The following is a 20,838-nucleotide window of genomic DNA, read 5'->3' on the forward strand; positions in this document are numbered from 1 at the left end:
TAATGGACACACTGATTGTGAACATTGTTCTGACAATTTAATGATCTGTAAGCAATGCTGTGTTGGGTCATTTGATATAAATAGTAAGGGGAGTGCGAAGACCAGGGCTTGACAATATTCCACACACAAATATGGAAAGCTATCTTTCTTTTTTTATTAATTTTTTAATTAACATATAATGTATTATTTGTTTCAGGGGTACAGGTCTGTGATAAAGCTATGTTTCTTAAATGATTAAAAGCAAAATATCAGACTCCTGAACTGAGTTAGTATTGCACATTTCTGGGTTTTGTTGTATGGTAGCCATGTTTGGCTGAGTAACACCTTGAAGACAGATGTGTAGAATTATGTGTTTATTACCTAAGATTAAGTTTCTTGCCTTCATTTGAGCAAAATCACTATTGATATGAAAAGAGTTTTCACATAATTTCTGTTTAATAATAGTAATGATCTGAAGGATTAAAAAAATAAAATGTAACACTATTCCAAGAGACCAGAATTAAACCCTCAATATAAAGTCAAATAATTTTCAACATGTTTGCCAAGACCATTCATTAGGGAAAGGACAGTCTTTTCAACAAATGCAAAAGAATAAAGTTAGACTCTTACCCTATACCACAGACAACAATTAGCTCAAAATGGATCAAAGATGTCAACATTAGACCTGAAACTATGAAATTCTTAGAAGAAAACACAGGGGGAAAGCTTCATGACATTGGATTTAGCAATGATGTCTTGGATGACACCAAAGGAAAAAATATGCAAATTGTACTTCATCAGATTAAAACCTTTGTCTGTCAAAGGACATTATCAAGAGAGTGAAAAGGCAACCTACAGAATGGGAGAAATATTTGTAAACCATGTATCTGATAAGAAATTAATTTCCTGAATATATATAAAGACCTACAACTCAATGACAGCAAAACAACACAATTAAAAAAGGAGCAAAGAACTTGAATGGACATTTCTCTGAATAAGATACACAGGGGGCCAATCATCTTCCTTTATTTAAAGTTGTACTCCATAGTAATAATAATAATACAATTTCTACCTCAAAATCCCCATAAACTTTCACCACATGAAATTTTTATAGACGTTCTCATGAAGATTGGCTTGACTCCTACTATGACAGATTCTGCCCCGGTACATTTCTAATATTGTCAAGTATTTTCAAAATACCATTTTCATAGTATATGTCCAACATGTATGAGACACATTTCCAAAATGAGCATTACTAGGCATACTCCTTCTTCATGTACTACCATAAGATATAAGAAGAGACACCAGTAGAAGTCAGCCTTAGAACATACTACAGAGGAACATTTTGGACCTTATATAGGTTTCCTAAACTCCAATGCATACTCTTGTGGGAATGTGATTCCCAGCTGTACCAGTTTTCTAGGGCTACCGTATCAAAATACCACAGACCTGGTGGCTTAAATAATAGAAATTTATTTCTCACAGTTCTGGAGGCTAGAAGTCCAAGATCAAGGTGCTGGCAGGATTGTTTTTTCCGAGGCCTTTCTCCTTGAACTTGCAGATGGCTTCCTTCTCACTGTGTCTTCACATGGTCTTTCCTCTGTCCACAAGCATCCTTGGTATCTTCTTGTATATCCAAATGTCCTCTTCTTATGAGGACATCAGTCACTTAGATTAGGGCCTACCCTAATGACCTCATTTTAACTTAATTACCTCTTTAAAGACCCTACCTGCAAATATAGTCACAGTCTAAGGCACTGTTGGTTAGGACTTCAACAAAAGCATTTTGGGTGGATGAAATTCAGTCCATGCCATCAGCCTGATGTGTTTGCGATCCCAGATATCTAGCTCCACTGGAGATCTAATCCTGAGATTCATTAAGTGGTTTCCATAAGCAGAAGACTTCCAAAAGTAGAAATCTATCTCCAAACAATTTATATATCAATAAGATACCATTGGGTATTGCCGAAGATAAACAAAGCTGGACGTTGGTTAAAGTGGTAAAAGGAGCTAGTGCCATAGGGGAAAGAAGTGAGCTCCATTCTAATTTGTGCAGAGGTGATAGGGCATTTTAAAGGGAGAATGGGGGGGGGCACCTGGGTGGCTCAGTTGGTTGGGCATCTGACTCTTGGTTTCAGCTCTGGTCATGGTTGCATGGGTCATGAGATTGAGCCCTGCACTGGACTCCGCACTCAGCAGGGATTCTGCTTGGAGTTGCTCTCCCTCTGCTCTCCTCTGCTCCTCAGTTTCTCTCTCTCTCTCTCACTCTCTCTCAAATAAATAAATAAATCTTTTTTTTTTTTTTTTAAGGGAGAATGAGGGAATAGGGAGGGGGAGCAAGTACAGGCTTGAGCAGAGTTAGGGAAGTGAAAAATTACATTAAAAAATGTAAAAGTGTTGGTCAACCTAAATGTGATTAGACCATCTGTTTCTGCTAAGTACCATTTATCAAAATTAGGCTCCCTCCCTCCCCCAAAAGACTGGGAGGCAAATACCCTATCCTTCCTGATGATTACATTTCAAAGGTATGGTTTTTGGGTCCTTGAGAAAGACACTCCTGGTTATAGGAAATACAAATACATCTCAAAGGGATAGAGGAAGGATTTATAATTGTAAGTCCTTTTTAGTAAATGTTCTAAGAAAGGAAGACCAAGGGCCTATTATTAGGTATTGGCTGAAACAAACAGCAAGTTCTTTTGGCAGTCTTGAGCTTTTCCAGGGGGTGTGGTGAGGGGGGAGCAGTAGTCATCCCAGGGACATGGCCTTAGTCTGCTAGGAACCATGCTAGAGTTTGGTCAAGCCTCTTAGTGCATGGGTTTGGATTGGAGCCATTTGTACCAAGAGTTTATTGTTTGTTTATTTTAAGATTTTATTTATTTATTTGAGAGAGAGAGGGCACGTGCGTGTGAGTGGGAGAGGGGAGGAGGGGCAGAGTGGAGGGAGAGGGACAAGCGGACTCTGCACTGAGTGGAGCTGACATGGGGCTCAATTTCACAACCCTGAGTTCATGACCTGAGATGAAACCAAGAATTGGCCACCCAACCGACAGAGCTACCCAGGAGCTCCAATGCCAAGAGTTTTTATGGTTCTTGGTATCAACATCTTTCTCTCATGATCTTTGGATCAAGATCCATGATCTGACAATGAACTTTAAAATCCCTTAATATCATTCTGAAACAATTAAAGTGACTGCAATTCTTTCCAAGCACTGGACTTTCCAACCATTTGACTTTCCAACTATTGGATTAATTGACCCTGGAACACTCTAGAATATTATCAGCGCCTGAACATCTACATGATTTAATTAGACCCTAGGCCTCTAAAAATTACTTGCTATTACTGTTATTTTTCAGAGCCTTAAAGAAACCCAAGAGACAGCAAGAATAGAAAAGAGACATGGCAGTGGGATGCCTGGGTAGCTCAGTTGGTTAAGCACCTGACTCTTGATCTCAGCTCAGGTCTTGATCTCAGGGTTGTGAGTTCAAGCCCTGCATTGGGCTCTGTGGTTGGGTGTGGAGCCAACTAACAAAAAAAAAAAAAAAAGAAAGAAAGAAAAGAAAAAAGAAAAGAGACAGACCAATAATGGAAGCTGTTATCTAATTATTTTCTCAGAAAGTCATATAGAAACCATTACCTGATTTGTTTAACTCCATTCAGGGCATATGTCCTCCACAATCAAACCAACTAAATGAAGACAGCAACTGATATCTTCAAGTTACCTTAAACTGCACATTTATGTCTCCTCAATGAGAATTGCTGGGACATTTCTTCCCGTGCTTACCTCATCAAAGTGCTGCGTGTAATTTGGACATGATTCTGGTGAACAGGATTTCCTGTCTCATCTGTCAAGGTTTGCCTTAGCCCCAGAAAGCCACCTAGTGTCCAACATCTAACTGATCATGCAGGGGTATAAAGCCCTGGCCATTTTGGCCCAAAGAGGGACAAGACTGAGGGGTCCTGCATGCCCCAGAGCTCCCTGTGGGTTTGGCTGAGGCTTTGCCAGGTCTGTATGACAGTTTGTTTTCACCTTCTGCCGAATCCTCCTCCCGCCCACCTCCCAAGGGTTCGTCCCTAATAAATGCCCTACAGGCAAAATTCCATCCCAGTATTGACTTTCAGAGAACCCAACGTGCACCAGTGGTCAGTTGGACTTTCCAAATATTCAAAACAAGCCCACCAGGTGCTTGTATTTTATTAGGAAGATAAATTACCAGGATCAGTCTGAGACCCTGCATGTCACTGGTTTATACAAGGCTTTTTGTTTGACCTGACAGCAAGCTCTTGAACAAAAACCTGTGATATGAAATTGAACCCTGACTCTGACCCAAATTGGATAGTCCTAGGCTGACTAAATAATTGAATATAAAAATCGGTTCAAAATATTTCTTACGGTATTTGTGATCATCATCGACCTTTTTGTCTTTCCCCATTGTCTGATATACAGGTGTTTAAACGCTGCTCTGCAGCCATTCACTCAAGGCTAAGTCCAACTAAAAATGCTGTGTCAAAAACAGCCTTAATGGACAACTCAGTTCCTTTGGGAGCTGACATTAACCAAAAGGGGGAAACCGAGGGTTTCTAAGGAAAATGATGCTATCCTGGTTTAACTAAGATAGAGGTGTCAACAGAAAAACAAAGGCAGACATGACACACTATCACTAAGATTCTCATGGCTTTCCAGAGCAATGGTCTCAAAGTGTGGTTCCTGGAGGAAGAACATCTGAGAAGCTGTTAGATATGCAAATTCTCTAGCCTCGCCCTAAACCTACGGAATGAACAATTCAGCACAGCACTCAGTGTTTTAACACCCTCTTCTAGTGCCTGCTAACACTGGAGAATCACTGCTAAAGAGCATATGCAAGTAACTGAAATTGTTTTCTCTCAGGACCCAGTAGCATGCTCCAGGGCAAACTCTGGGATGGGCGCTAGGGGGTAACTTCCAGGCAATCAAATGACTCAAGTGAAAGAAAACAGTGCCCACTATTCCTAGACTTTTTTCTTCCCGCCTTGTCACCTCCCTTAATATTTTATTTTTACCTTTGATTGTAAACAAAAGTAAACTCCTAACATGCTACTCACATAAAAGTTCTCTGAATTGTTCTGAACATGCTACTCACATAAAAGGTCTCTGAATTGTTCTGTGACATGACCCAAGCAAAGCCAGTTTCTAAATTAATTTTTCTGAAATTACTATCTTGAGCCTGGGAGAGCTAATATTTGAGGCTGGGATTGCCAGACTGAGGACATAACCTGGACCAGCATGCAGCCTTCCAGTGGGGAGTCTAGCATATTTGACGCCTGGAACAAGCATGTTGTTTTTTGGACATTTTTTCCTCCACACAATACAGTTATTTTCAGTGATGATCATGAAATAAAATGAATAATAAAATAAAGGCCAGAAAAGCAATGCAAACACTGAAACTTTTCTTTTATTGTAGACTTTGTATAATGATGTCAGGAAAAATGAGTAAACAAATAAATAAATATTAGAGTACAGAAAAGGACAAAAGTAATGGATTAATATAATACATTAATAATATTGATGTATGTTTTTGAAATGGGGAAAACTCATATCTACACATTGGTCTACATAGTAATCAACAGTAACATTATAGTTTTTCTTCAGGGAAATGAACAAGTAATGAGGTCTAGTTTCATTCTATGTTCGGAATTCCTGTGAAAACCAGTAGGTCTCTTACCTGAATAAGAGAAAAGGATTTATGCTCCCTGCATTATAACAATTTTGTGAATAATATTGCATATTGACCTAATAGTTAAATATCAGAATAAAGAAGATAGCAATCAAAATAAGGAAAGCACTTATCTGCTCTATTAGAATCATGCTAGAGATTCGATGCTTCAGAGGGATATGCTTGCTCACTTAAATTGGGATCCGATAGGGGCACCTGGGTTAAGCCTCTGACCCTTAGTTTCGGCTCAGGTTGTGATCTCAGGGTTGTGAGGTTGAGCCTGGCGTCGGGTTCCGTGCTCCATATGGAGTCTGCTTGGGATTCCCTCACCCTCAGCCCCTCAACCCCAATCTGTCTCTCCCTCTCAAATAAATAAATACATCTTTTTAAAAAAATTGAGACCCAGTAATATCCATCTCTATTATAAGTAGTTGTGGCATTTTAAATGGGTGGGTTAACACAAAATCAAATCATTTCAAGGAAAAAACATGTTTTTTTTTTACCTTTCAGTTTGCATTTTTAGATAACTTTTTTCCCCATAATAAGGATCATTATAGGAATATAGAAAGCAATGATTGCACTTATGACATGGACAAATAGGCATAAAAATAAATGAGTATCACAAAGGAAGCTATAAGTTGTCTTAACAGCCTATCATTAATTATACAGTTTCTTCAAAGGGAATTCAGTGTATGTGGCCACGGATGTGCTCCACTCAGGTCTTCAAGGGAACCTATGAGGGGACAGAGTTGACTGAAAACCTCCACCTACAGCTCCTGTGAATGCTGTTGCCACGTTCCCCTATCCCGACAGCTCCCAGCCAACCGGTGTGCATGATGGACATATTAATGAAGGCCCATCCTTATAAGAAACCAGATTCTTTTAGCAGGGGACTTTGGCTCAAGGACTCCCCATCAGCCTGGCAGAGATTTTCTTAGCTTGCTCTGCATCTGAGACTCCTCCTCCACAACCCTCCTTCCTTCCCTCACTCCTTTCCCGGGTGTCATACATGCATGACACTGTGAAGCCTCTCCCTGCTCACTCACCTGTATCCCCCTTATCTTTCATAAGTATTTCCCCCAATATGGCTCTCTCACATCTGATCCTGTCTTTGTGTCTGCTTCTCAGGATCCAAATGGACAGACTGCTTGCTTTTTCATATCACCCATGAAATTCTCTCTGAGCCACAAAGATTCCATTTTCAAATTTGTACCGATGTTTTTTATTTTAAGTCTCCAATCAGTGATCCAACATAAATATTCATGTTGACCATCATGCAGGTCAAAACAAAGTCATTCTTTTTTCCCCCAGCTTTATTGAAGTATAGTTGAAAATAAAATTGTGGCAGCGCCTGGGTGGCTCAGTCAGTTAAGTGTCTGACTTCAACTCAGGTCATGATCTTAGGGTCCTGGGATTGAGCCCCTAGTTGGGCTCCCTGCTCAGCAGGGAGTCTGCTTCTCCCTCTCCCTCTGTCCCCCCACCCCGTTCATCCTCTCTGTCTCTCTCTCAAATGAATAGAATCTTTTTAAAAAAAGAAAAGAAAATTGTACAATTTAAGGCATATAATGTGGTAATTTCATGTACATGTATATTGTAAAATGATTACTACAATCAAGTTAACACATCCATAACCTCATATATTTGACTCTGTGTGTGTGTGTGTGTGTGTGTGTGTGCGCGCGCGCGCGTGCGAGTTAAGGACATTTAAGGTCTCTCTTCACAAATTTCAGGTACACAATACAGTATTGTTTACTATAGTCACCATGTTGTACATCAGATTCCCAGAACTTACTCATCTTATAATTGTGAAGGTTTGTACCATTTGACCAACCTCTCCCCATTTCCCCCACTATCCAGCCCCAGCAACCACCTTTCTACTCTCTGTTTCTATGAGTTCAACTTTTCTAGATCTTACATATAAGTGAGATCGTATGGTATTTGTCTTTTTCTGTCTGACTTATTTCACCTAGCATAATGCCCTCAAGGTTAATCCATATTGTTGCAAATGGCAGTTTCTTTCGTTTTTATGGCTGAATAATATTCCATTGTGTATATACACTACATTTTCTTTAAACAAAGTCAGTCTGAAGGTCACTACATAAAATATAGTACAATATGGAAATAGTTATAAAGATTCTAAAAGATAAAATCAGAAAACGTTTTTATTTCATCTATAAGTGTAGAATGTTATTAGCTTACAAAACATTGTTGGGTTTTATTGATAGACTCAAAGAATTCTGCCATAATTTATGCTATTTCTCTATGACTATTTCCCAAATTTTCAAAATGGTTTGTGCTTACAGTACTAGTTTGTTAGGGCTGGCAGAACAAAATACTACAGACTGGGTGGCTTAAACAACAGAAATATATTTCCTCACAATTCTGGAGGCTAGAAGTCTAAGAGTGAGGTGTTAGTAAGATGGTTTCATCTGAGGCCTCTCTCCTTGGCTTGTAGATGGCCATTTCCTCCCTGTGTCTTCACATGGTCCTTCCTCTGTGTCTACATTCAAATTTCCTTATCATATTGGATTGGGGTCTATCCTAATGACCCCATTTAACCTTAATTACCTCTTTAAATTCCTTACTTCAAAATACAGTCACATTCTGAGGTGCTGGAGGTTAGGACTTCAACAGATGAATTTGGGGGACATCATTCAATCCATAACACTCACATGTATGGACAAAACACACTCATCCTCTCTGTGTTTTGTTTTTTGTTTGTTTTTTTTTTTGCTACACAATTGTCACCAGATGTGTGGGTTTTTCCGTACATCAGTCAATTCTCTGATACCAGTCGGTTTCCTACAATTCAATTCAGTTCGGATACCATCTACCTGGAGTAATTGGTCAATTTCAGCTCCTAGCACAGTAGCAGCTACCCGGCCCCGCTCCCGGCCCCGCTCCCGGCCCCGCTCCCGGCCCCGTTTCCAGCCCCGTAGCAGCCAGATACACATGTTCTAGAGCAGCTTGCACACAGCTTGCAGGAGCTAGGATGGAAAAAGATACCCATGCAAATGGTTACCAAAAGAGACAGGATGGCTATACAAATATCAGACAAAATAGACTTATTTATTTATTTATTTATTTATTGAAGTTATAAAAATGAAATTCTTTATATGGTAAGGCAGTTTACAATTTTTCATATTTCCATGTATTTCATGAGAATTTCATATTGATTAACTGCTTAAATCAAACCAAGGGTCCCCAATCATGACAAGCTTTAAACGCCTATACAAAAAATTACTGCACTCCAAAAACCCAAAAGGGTTATCTGAGACATAATCACGTACCAAATCAAAGGGCATGGTTCATCTTCCAAAAGACACAGTCTAGTTACTATCAGCTCTAGAAGGATTATTTCTGTACTAACATAGAACAATGCTCTAGGGAAGTGACAGACAATCAAGTTTTGAGGACAAATATTTTTGGCATTTCTTTTCTTTCCATCATCTTTATCAGTGCAGATATTTGCATGAAAACAAGATCACTGGTCCTTGGGGATTCATCGGTTCCTATTGCTTATTTTTCATCCATGTCATCTCTCAATTGATGCAGGAAAGAGGATTGAGACATCGAAACCAGATTAGGGTGTCAAGTAAATGTCAACCCCTAGAGTAGATGAATAATACTCATCCAGTCCCAGCTGATAGGCCAAGTTCTGTAGGCCTTATACCTTCTCCATCAAATTAGCTGTGGAGGCTCCCCAGTTCTTTCAACATGTCAATGTCATCATGTTCTATTTCAGCCATACGTTTGGGTGGAGAACTAGTAATAGGCTGCAAATTCAGCGACACCTGGTAATTGTTCTGGCCAAAGGTCTGGTGAGGCACAGTCAAGTTTCTCAAAACTTAGCAAAGATGCTTCCAGATCTGTCCCGTCTGTGGGAGACGCCATTTTCCAACCCATGTCCAGACAAAATAGACTTTAAATCAAAAAAGTTTCCAAGAGTCAAGGAAGGATCCTGTATATTAATCGAAATTCACCACAGCAAGAAGATATAACAATTAGAAACATTTACATACCTAATGACAGACCAGCAAAACACATGAAGCAAAAACTGGCAAGAGTTGAAGGGAGAAATAGACAGCTCTACAATGAGAGTTGGAGACTTCAATACCCCTCTCACAATTATGGATGAAACAACCGGACAAAAGATAACTGAGGGAAGAGAGGACTTAACACAATAAACCAAGTAGTTCTAACAGACAGGTACAGAATACTTCGCCCAGCAATAATAGTGTGCACATTCTTCTCAAGTGCACACGGGACATTTTCCAGGAAAGACCATGTGTTAGGCCACACTGAAGTCTCAGCAGATTTAAAAAGAGGTACTTTATCATATACAGTATCTTCTCCTACCACAATGGGATGCAGTTAGGGAAATCAATAACAGAAGGAAAACTAGAAAATTCACAACATTGTGGAAATTAAACTACACACTTTTAAACAATCAGTGAGTCAAAGAAGAAATCACAAGAGAAATTAGAAAATACTTAGAGAGGAATGAAAATGATAACATAACTATAAAATAGTGCTAAGGGGGAAATTCATAGCTATAAATACTTACATTAAAAAATGAGAAAGATCTGAAATCAACAACCTAACTTACAACTTAAGGAACTAGAGAAAGAAGAACACACCAAACCCAAAACTAGTAGAAAGAATGAAATAATAAAGACTAAAGGAGAGACAAATGAAATAGAAAATAGAAAAACAATGGAGAAAAATCAGTGAAACTAAAACTTGGTTCTCTTCCTGGTCAGGCAGGCCATCTTTCTCATGAGAAATTTTATGACCTGCTTTTTGGTAGAAAGAGTAGGTCAGGGGCGCCTGGGTGGCTCAGTTGGTTAAGCGTCTGCCTTCGGCTCAGGTCATGATATCAGGGTCCTCGGATCAAGTTCTGCATGGGGCTCCTTGCTCAGCAGGGATCCTGCTTCTCCCTTTGCCTGCTTGCGCGTGCGCTCTCTCTCTCTCTCTGACAAATAAATAAATAAAATCTTTAAAAAAAAAAAAAAGAAAGAAAGAAAGAGTAGGCCGGAGTGCTCTTTTCTGCCTTTGTTGTTTTTCAAATGTCTTCAGCTCAACGTAATCAATATGCCAAAGCAGTATATTTTCGGGTGGCATGTTCTAAAGCAGTTCACCTTAATTTTTTTATGCCAAGAGCAGATTTACTAAACATTCTCCTTGGTTGCAGGCATCAAATAATACAAGAATTGAAGGGAACTTTAGAGATTATTTAGGCCCTTCTCATCTTACTGATGCAAAAACTAAAAGCTCAGAGCAATTAAGCCATCCAAATTTATAAATAGTTATTTTCTACAAAGTATTTAATACAGTTAATATTTATTTAGCTTCATCCTTTTTTTTTTCTTCTTCTTTAGCTTTACCAGGGCAATTGACAAATAAATGTATTTATTGAAGTAAAACTTGAGGTTTTGATACACGTGTGCATTGTGAAATGATCACCACAATCAAGCTGGTTAACATGTCTATCACCTTACATAGTTACCTTCTGTGTGTGTGGTGAGAATACTTAAGATTTACCTTCTTGGCCAATTTTGAAGTATACAATACGGTATTGTTAACTATAGTCACCATGCTATATATTAGATCTGTGGTACTTACCTTGCATAACTATAAGCTTTGACCAACATCTCCCCATTTTCTCCACTCCCCAGGCCCTGTCAATCACCATTCTACTCTGTGCTTCTATGATTACAAGTATTTAGATAATCCAGTATTTGTCTTTCTATGCCTAGTTTATTTCACTTGCCATCATGTCCACCAGTTTCATCCATGTTGTCAGAAATGACAGGATTTCCTCCTTTCTAAAAAGGTGAATAATATTCTTATACATTTCACATTTTCTTTATGCAGCCACCCTTTGATGGACAGTTCGATTATTTCCATAACTTGACTATCGTGAATCATGCTGTGATAAACTGTAAATACTAATTTGAAGCAAAGTCAGAACCAGAACTCTGCGGTCCTGTCTCCCAGTGTTTACTAGACTAAAAGGAATAAACAGGTGATTGAAAGAGAAGTAGCCTCATACATAAGGCCCTTAGGCTTTGGGAAATCCTCTGAAATGCTAGGAAGGGCCCAGGTATTGTCATTTCTAAAAAATGTAGTTCTGATAGCCATTAGAGTTGTAAACCACTGCTTTACAGGAGATTACAAGTACTTTTATTATCCACCTTTTATTATCCAGCTTACCTCATAGGGTGGGCCCCTATTCCAGTATGACTGGTGTTCTTGTAAGAAGAATGCCATGTAAAGAGACAGATATGCAGATATGCACACAGGGACAGTGCCACGTGAACATGAAGGCAGAGATGTTGTGATGTGTCTACAAGCCAAGGAATGCCAGATTGCAGGAAAACCACCAGAAGCTAGGAGAGAGGAGAGGAACAGATTCTCCCTCCCAGCTCTCAGAAGGAAGTCTTCCTACTCTGCTGAGTTTGGACTTTAGCCTCCAGAACTGTGAGACAATGAATTTCTGTTGTTTAACCCCCCCAGTTTGGGGTACTCTGTTAAGGCAGCCCGAGCAAATGAACGTATTTCCTAAAATAGCTGATTGCTTTGCTGCTAAATCTCCGTCTAATCCACCTGATCTTCCACTGTCTTTTCTCCACTCCCCACCAAGATCATGCTTTCTCTACCGAACTTTGCATTCTTTTTTTAAAAAATTTTATTTTATTATGTTAGTCACCATACATTACATCGTTAGTTTTTGATGTAGTGTTCCACGATTCATTGTTTGTGTATAACACCCAGTGCTCCACGCAGTATGTGCCCTCCTTAATACCCATCACCAGGCTAACCCATCCCCCCACCCCCCTCCCCTCTAGAACCCTCAGTTTGTTTCTCAGAGTCCATAGGCTCTCATGGTTCATCTCCCCCGAACTTTACATTCTTATATTCCTGTCTTAGTCTCTTTGGGTTGTTCTAACAAAAATGCCATAAACTAGATGGCTTATTCACAATAAACATTTATTTCTCCCAGTTCTGGAGGCTAGGAAGTCCAAGACCTTGGTGCTGGCAGATTGAGTGTTTGATGAAGGCTTCTTCTCATGGTAACCGTACGACAGTTGGCTTTCTGGGGTCTTTTTTGTAAGGATGCAAAGTCCAATCTCGAGAGCTTTGCTCTCATGACTTAATCAGTGTCCAAAGGCCTCACTTCTTTAAACCATTACCTGGGGGTTAGGGTTTAAAAATATGAATTCTGGGGGGTGAGTGGGGAGACACAAACATTGAGACCATAACAATCCCTTTCTCTCTTCTGTACAAATCCTCATCCCACCTGTTTGAGTTCCAGTTTCTTTTTCAATCCTTCTCCATTGTAGAAAGGTATTTTTATTCCCATAGAATTTTCCTAATCAAAATCAATTATTTTGCTAGAATGTGAGCTTCATACAAGTAGAGATTATTTATCTGTTCCCACCCCTACTTTATTTTTAATCCCTGGAATAGTGTCGAAATCAAAGTTGGCACTCAATAAATATTTGTGGAATGAATAAATTTTGGTTCTTAATTTTTTAAAAAAGATTTTATTTATTTGAGAAAGACAGACAGAACTTGAGCAGGGAGGACAAAGCAGAGGGAGAGGGAGAAGCAGACTCCCCGTTGAGCAGGGACCCTGATGCAGGACTTGATCCCAGGACCCTGAGATCATGACCTGCGCCGAAGGCGGATGCTTAACTGACTGAGCCACCCAGGCACCCCTGATTCTTAATTTTTGATGGCCGGGCATAGTAAATATTTCTTGGATTTTTTTCTTTCCTTAATAAGATTCTAAATTCTTGGAGAGTACGAATCCTGCTTTATATTCTCCTCATATTCATGAATTCACAACTATTGAATATCTATTTTAAGTCAGGTTAGTGTCTGCCCTAATGGAATTTATAATCTAATTTGAGACAAAACCATTAAAGACATAATCGCTTATATGATAATATAATTACACAATTCTGATAAACACTTTGTAGGAAAGAGATAGAAAGCTAGAAGCAAGAATGATTAAGGTACCGACCCCCCCAACACACCCACCCACTCACCCACCCAGCGTTAGGTCAGGGAACGTCTTCTTAAGGACCTAAATAGGGAGGAAAAGAGGTGGCGAGAGAGCCAGTGCCAAGCCAAAAGGAACATCAGGTGTAGAAGTTCTGACTAAAACTTGGGGGAGGGTTACCTGAGCTGAGAGAGAGAGAACTAAAATATATTTTGGAATCTCATTTTGAGTCAACTGTAAACAGACTCTAATTACACAAATGTAAAGGAAAGACTTAACTCTTTGTTTCTAGTGAAACCTGAAAGAAAAACAGGAATGTAGCTGTTTTAGACATGAGTCTTAAAATGTTTGGACTATAAATAGTCATATGTAGCTTGTTGACTTAAAAATAAAACAGTTATTTTACCAGCAAAAAGTGGGTTTATTTGAGAATAGTAGAGGATTGCAATTTGGGACAAACAAGCTACAGCAAAAACCATAGGCAAATCCAGCAAACAAATGAGAGGAATGTTATTTCATGGAGAAGGAGGATGTTGGGAGGAGTTGTTTTGAATGAAAGTCCATTGGAGAAAAGCAAGAGTTCAGGATGATGGTTTCTCATCTGGCTGAGTGGCTGTGGTAGTTAATTTCTTATGTAGGCGATGCAGTGTACATCTTTTCCTGTTGGGACCTATGACTATTGATTTTTTTCCTGTTGACCGTTCTTCTGTCGGGGTCTATAATTAATTGACAATTCTTGCTGTAATCGATGTTGAGTGTCACGGGGTGAGAGCTCCCCCTTCTGGCCTCCTGACTCCATTTTAGTGAGGTTTCCTTTATTAATTTTCCCTTGATTTACTACACTGGGACTCAGTTGCTTCTGTGGTAGGAAATGTTTCTTGACTTTATTTATACTTACAGCTCATGGTACAGCAAAGGAGTCTTACCCTTGGGGAGGCAGATGTGAGTTTATTCAAGAATTGCTTGCAGGAGATCTAGAGCTTTGGCATCAGTGCCAAGGACCCTGAGTCTTAATCTTCTACTAGAAGAGACAATAATGAGGTATATAGGACTGGGTTTGGTGCAACCCTGTCTATGCTGGATTGTTGATATCTTACACATGGCTATAAGACCAAATAAGCTAAAATATGCTGATGTTTTCTTTCAAAATGACTGCTCCAATAGCATAGTGAAAAATGGATTAGAAGGGGCAAAAGTGGATCCATTCTAGGTTATACTGTATTTATGGACCTTCTTAGTCAATTTCTTCACATGCACTGGACCATTTTATTCTTCTTTAAACCTCCAAGATTTATCATAATATCTGGCTTATAAATAGTATGACCTCCATATTTGCTTATTGAATGAATGGACTTTTTCATTAGGAGTTACTAAAAAAGTCAATATAGAGAGAATGGAACAAGATATCCCTGGATCACCAGAATTTGGAAATAAGAACATCCTTTGAGAATGAAAATAATGTATACATTTATATAAATGTACATAACATACATTTATTGCTCATCACTTTTTATTTCTGAAGTAATTACTTATTCTAAATTTTCTCTCTCTCTTTTCTTGAGAGGGAGGGAGATAGAGAGAGATGGAGAGAGAGAAAGAAGGGGCAGAGGGCGAGGGAGAGAGAGAATCTTAATCTGGCTTCACACTCAGTGCAGAGCCCAAAACAGAGCCCAACACGGGGTTTGATCTCACAACCCTGAGATCATGACCTGAGCCGAATTCAAGAGTTGGATGCTTAACCGGCTGAGCCATCCAGATGCCCCTCTTCTCACTTTTTTCAAAAAATGATTTAAGAGGATGAATGAAACTATGCATAATGAGTTATTTGTGGCAAAAAAAAAAAAATCAGGAAAACCTGGTAAATGTGTAGCAGAAGAGATGTGAGGAACATCCATGAAGGTGACCAGAGTGAATTTCCCAGAACAGTGACCAGAATATGACGAACACGAAAGGAACCATGACTTCACCAACTATCGAGAAACCTATTTAAGGAAGGAAGATGAGAGTCCAAGTAGAATCAGGAAAAGGAGAGCAACCAGAGAGGCTGATTTGAGTGATTATCACATAACATGGCCAGGAGAGGCACTGGAAGGGGGCAACTCCTCTTTTAGCCACCCAGCAGCAATCCTGCTCCAGGTTTCTCTTGGCCATGGATGAAAGAACTCTTAACACTATATAGCTGTCTTGCTCTCATTTCTTTTTTTTTTTTTAAATTTTTTATTGTTATGTTAGTCACCATATATTACATAATTTGTTTTGGTGTAACTCTCATTTCTTTTGATTGTAAATTTGGCCTTTCAACCCTTTGATACAGTGAAGGAAGAGGTACTATATTTTGAAGATGTTCTGGCCACCAGAAACATATACAGAGCACTATATATACGCACTAGGCTTTCTAATTCATAGCTCAGTCTCTTGTGAATTTGATGTTATGAACTGGCCACAAAAGCTTGACTCAACCAAGTTTTGGATTTTAAAACCAAGGGCCATTTTAGCTATCTCAAATGGAGATGATCACACTGAGGTAGTGGTGGGTCTGCATTTTTGATGTTCTCTCTCACTCTCTCTAACCCTATTTACCTATTAAAATTCCTATGAAATAGGAATTTTATAAGAACTTGCCTCATCAGGGTAGCTCATTCCAGGCAATCTTGCAGAATCTCTGCTATGGAGTCATTTGCATTTGGCTTTAGGAGCGCTAGGGAGACTGGGTCATGGTATTTTCCAGACAGGAGTTGCAAAGAATATGCCCCTGATATAATTTTTTGTAAGGGCAGGTCAATAGGAAAGTTTGAGGCTGAGACTTTAGTCAACAGTGAGCAAGGTGATGTTTCCTTAATTCATTTAACACATACAGTGTAGTGAACCATCTTTTTTTTTTTTTAAGATTTTATTTATTTATTCATGAGAGACAAAGAGAGAGCAAGAGAGGGAGAGGGAGAAGCAGGGTCCCCGCTGAGCAAGGAGCCCAATGTGGGACTCAATCCCAGGACCCTTGGATCATGACCTGAGCCGAAGGCAGACGCTTAACCTACTGAGCCCCCAAGGTGTCCTGAACCATCTAATTTTTAAGGTCTTTAATGACAGACTCACAGGCTGGGATTTTCCTGGTTCCAAAGAACATTTCCTTCAGATTTAAGTTCACCAGATTCAGAACCATATCACCATCTTCCTGGGAGGCTCAAACCAGAGAATTCTCACATCTCTAAGATGTTTGTACGCTCTAATTTAAGGAATACTGAGTTAAAAAAAAGAGTAGATGGCCACTACTTACTCACAGAAGACTTATGGACCTCCCACGATTATGTCTGTGTTTCTTGTGGTTTCAGGAACTCCATCTTGAGAAGCATTGAGGAGGTAATTGCCTTCACCTGTTTACTCATGGACAAGGTTGGGTTAACCAGTTTTCCTTGCATTTATGTTGAGGTTCCGCCCAAAACATTGTTAGTCATTTTCTAGTGAAAATAATACCTTATGGATTTAAAGTAAGTAAAATAATAAAGTTTTCGTTTGTTAGAATAACAAGAAGAATGGTGGAAACAACTGAAGCATAGAAGTCACGCTGCAGTGTGCTTGGTATCACTACCTATTTTAAACTCTGGCTTGATGAGGGGAGTGTTTTTCCTCCAACTTCAGCGGGGAGACAAATAAAGAGTAATGGGTGAAGCATTATAAATAACAGTGGTGCATTATAACTGTCATCGTGATAGTTGAAGAGATTTTATTTTTAACAGAGGCCAGAGTACATTGAAGCTACTAATTAGTCAGCAAGTTTTTTCTTAATTGTTGTTGTCAGCCAGTTGCTCTCTGCTCAAAATGCAGAAGTGAACTTTAGCACTATGTATTATAGGGTGGTGACAGCAATCCATTAATTAAAGGCAACTCTCATGATTTGAAAACGTTTTTAACTCATGAACTTGCAGAATGAAAGGCTCCAAGACTAATCCTGGGATAAATTTGACTGTTCTCCTTAACTATTAATCTACTTATTTTTATTCTGACTGAGTAAAAGGAAGGTATGCATCTAAACATTTAAAATACCAGTTTCCATTTATTACCAGTTGTCCAAATATATAATGCAGAGTTGCATTTGGTCTTTTAAAATTTTTATCTTTAAAAGTTTTTTATTTTCCCTGAAATGTGATTATTTTAAGGACAAAAGACAGAAAATCAATCTCTATGACAAGTTTTCCAATCATGAATGAATTTTAGTGCATGATTGATTATATCATCAGAGAATGATAAATCATGAAATCATGCCTGGAATCATCAAACCACCAAGACCTATATACAAGCAACTATGTGTGTGCATGTGTGTGTGCAGATATGGTACAACACTTGCATCAGAGGGATGAGGATTTTATCCACTCTCGGGTAAGTTCAGAAGGCTAGATAGAATATTAGCGTCTGAGCAAAATGTTGCTATTATCCAGAAATTTTGAATATGAAGTCAACTTTTAAAATCTGTTAAAGGTTTTACTAGTTATTATAATAATGTAATGATTCTTCCAAAATTGGAGAAAGATTTTGGGAATATTGGTAAATTATATAAAAGTGGATATTACTGGGGATAAAGTGATTACAGCTGCCTGAGGAAGACGACCTTCCCTAAGTGAGCAGTTTCTTAATGGAAACTTTTGTCAACATTTTTATTGTTTCCCCAATTTTATTCTCCTTTGTCATCATCTCCCTCCCCTTCCCCAGAGATACCAAACTCTATAGTGGGGTCTTCTGTTTTAGTATTGTCCTAGGGACACAGGGCACTTGGCCATCAAACTCCTTCTCTAATCTTGAACGGAGATCTCTAGTCTTCGAACAAAAAAAATTAAAAAGAAGGAGGAGGGCACCTGCGTGGCTCAATTGGTTAAGCAACTCCCTCGTCCTGGGATTGAGCCCGCATTGGGCTTCCTGTTCAGCAAGGAGTCTGCTTCTCCCTCTGACCCTACCCCCTCTTGGGCTCTCTCTCTCACTCTCTCTCTCTCAAATAAATACATAAAATATTTAAAAATAAAAAGATAAAAAATAAATAAAAAGAAGGAGGAGAGGAAGAAAGAAAAAAAGAAACTCATTTCTTCATAATATCCAGCTCTTGGGAATACTGAAACTCTAAAGCTTTGGTAGTAATGGATAATAAAATTCTCTATGGAAGAAATTCTGGCTAACTGGGTTAGCTGAGATCTATCTACATTGAAATTCAAATACCTACTGGAAGAGGCTGGGCAAGTAATGAAATGAAGTCAGCTGGGGTTAAGAAAAACGTTGATAAGTACCCAGGTACAAAGTACAAGTCATTTTCCTCTTATTTCTATTCTACTATAAGAAATACATCAGTGTTGTAATGATGACAAAAGACCATGAGAGGGATGAAGATGGAGAGGTTCTGTCCTATAGGAAGCAAGCTCAGTGTTGCCTGATTATAAGAGAGTCTGGAAATTCTAATTTTAGTGTGAAGATTTTAATATGTGGGCAATCAATTCCAATTTCTTAAAAAACACTGGATGGGCCCTATGATTTATTTACATAAAATCAGTGAATAAATGGACTGGGGAAAGGGGAGCTTGGACTTTCTGGTCAGAGGCTTCCCTTCTCCCTGTGTATATACTCCTTGAAGCTGCATTCTTGCTCTTTTGGGACATTCTGTTCAATTCAGCAAATGTGCGTTGAGTATATCGCTATATCATACAGTATGAAAAATTTTAACTACTAGTTCTCATTCCTACGTTTGAAGACTAGATAGAGTAGGTTCAGCTATTAGGTCCTATGATAGTGGTTCCCAATCAGACTGTAGATTAGAATCTGTGGGGTCACATCATTATTATTATTTTTAAAGATTTATTTATTTATTTTGAGAGAGAGAGAGAGCATACAAGCAGGAGGGAAGAGGGGGAGAGAAGCCCAAGCAGACTCCAGGCTGAGTGTGGAGCCTCCCTCAATCTCATGACCCCCAAGATAATGACCTGAACAGAAACCAAGAGTCTGACTCTCAACCAACTGTACCACGCAGGCACCCCTGTGGGGTCACATTCTAGATCCAAGAATTAGTTTCTTAGTCTATCCATAAATAAGTAGTTGAGTGGTCAAAATCATCCTTGAAGAGTTCCCTAGGAATGCTCCATCATGGAAACCGATAGACTACCTCTTACCATGTCATTTTTCCTTCCAATATTGGAATAGATTCGTTTTTGGACTGAGCACAGATGAAGCAAATGCTTGGCTTTTAGGGCTAAGCCGTTTAAAAATATGCACTCTAGTTTTTAATACTAGAATCATACTTGGCAAGGGAAATGTTCACACTTTGAGAGACTCCCCCTCCCCCCAGGAACTGACACCTTGAGAAGGAAAAGAAGATTTATGTTCCCCATCTCAAAATGCTACCTGAGTGGAATGGCCACTATTTCATTTTTGCTCTTTTCATTTTTTAGTCATATAATTTAATTCCTATAAGTTAAAATGAGATATGATGCATGAGGTATTAGACAACTTCATCATAAATAATGTGTCTCCATGCACTATTATTTTTTTGTTGGAGAAATACTTTTATTTAGGTCAGTGGTATTCAAAATATAGCCAGGGACTCCTGGAGGTCCCTGAGACCCTCTCAGGGGTGCATGAAGTCACAACTATTCTTACAGTAATACTTTATTTTTACTATTTTTATAGTTAGATGTTATTTTTCCTTTTTCCCCCTCATTCTCACACATGTGTGATTGATGGTATTTAAATTTTTTAAATTTGAGTAGAGTTGACACACAATGTTATATTAGTTTCAGATGTGATTTCAGTTCCATAGTGATTTGACAAGTTTATACATTATGCAATATTCACCACAAGTATAACTATCATCTGTCACCATACAAGGCTATTGCAATATCTGAATATATTCCTACACTGTGCCTTTTATTCTCATACATACTCATTCAGAATCTAAAGGATGAGTTTTCTGGAGTTGTCTTTTTAATCTGATTAGATTTAAATGCACCAATGGTTCTATTTTCAGTGATATAAGGAGAGCACTGATAGTCCACAGCATGATACAGTAAGGGACATGTAAAATATGGCCATTTGGATATTCCTAACCAATATTAACAGAAGGCAAGATTCTGGGTAACCATATATTTGTTATTTTAGATCAGTATAGTTAAACTAAGGAATATAATG

At 38.8% G+C, this 20,838-nt stretch overlaps 1 pseudogene; it reads right to left on the reverse strand.

Annotated features, from left to right (window-relative positions):
• Nucleotides 1-8,956: 8,956 nt before the first annotated feature.
• LOC113925974 lies at nucleotides 8,957-9,575 on the reverse strand (annotated as a pseudogene).
• Nucleotides 9,576-20,838: the final 11,263 nt, after the last annotated feature.

This window comes from Zalophus californianus, chromosome 2 (genome assembly GCF_009762305.2).
Source record: "Zalophus californianus isolate mZalCal1 chromosome 2, mZalCal1.pri.v2, whole genome shotgun sequence".
Taxonomy (NCBI): Eukaryota; Metazoa; Chordata; class Mammalia; order Carnivora; family Otariidae; genus Zalophus; species Zalophus californianus.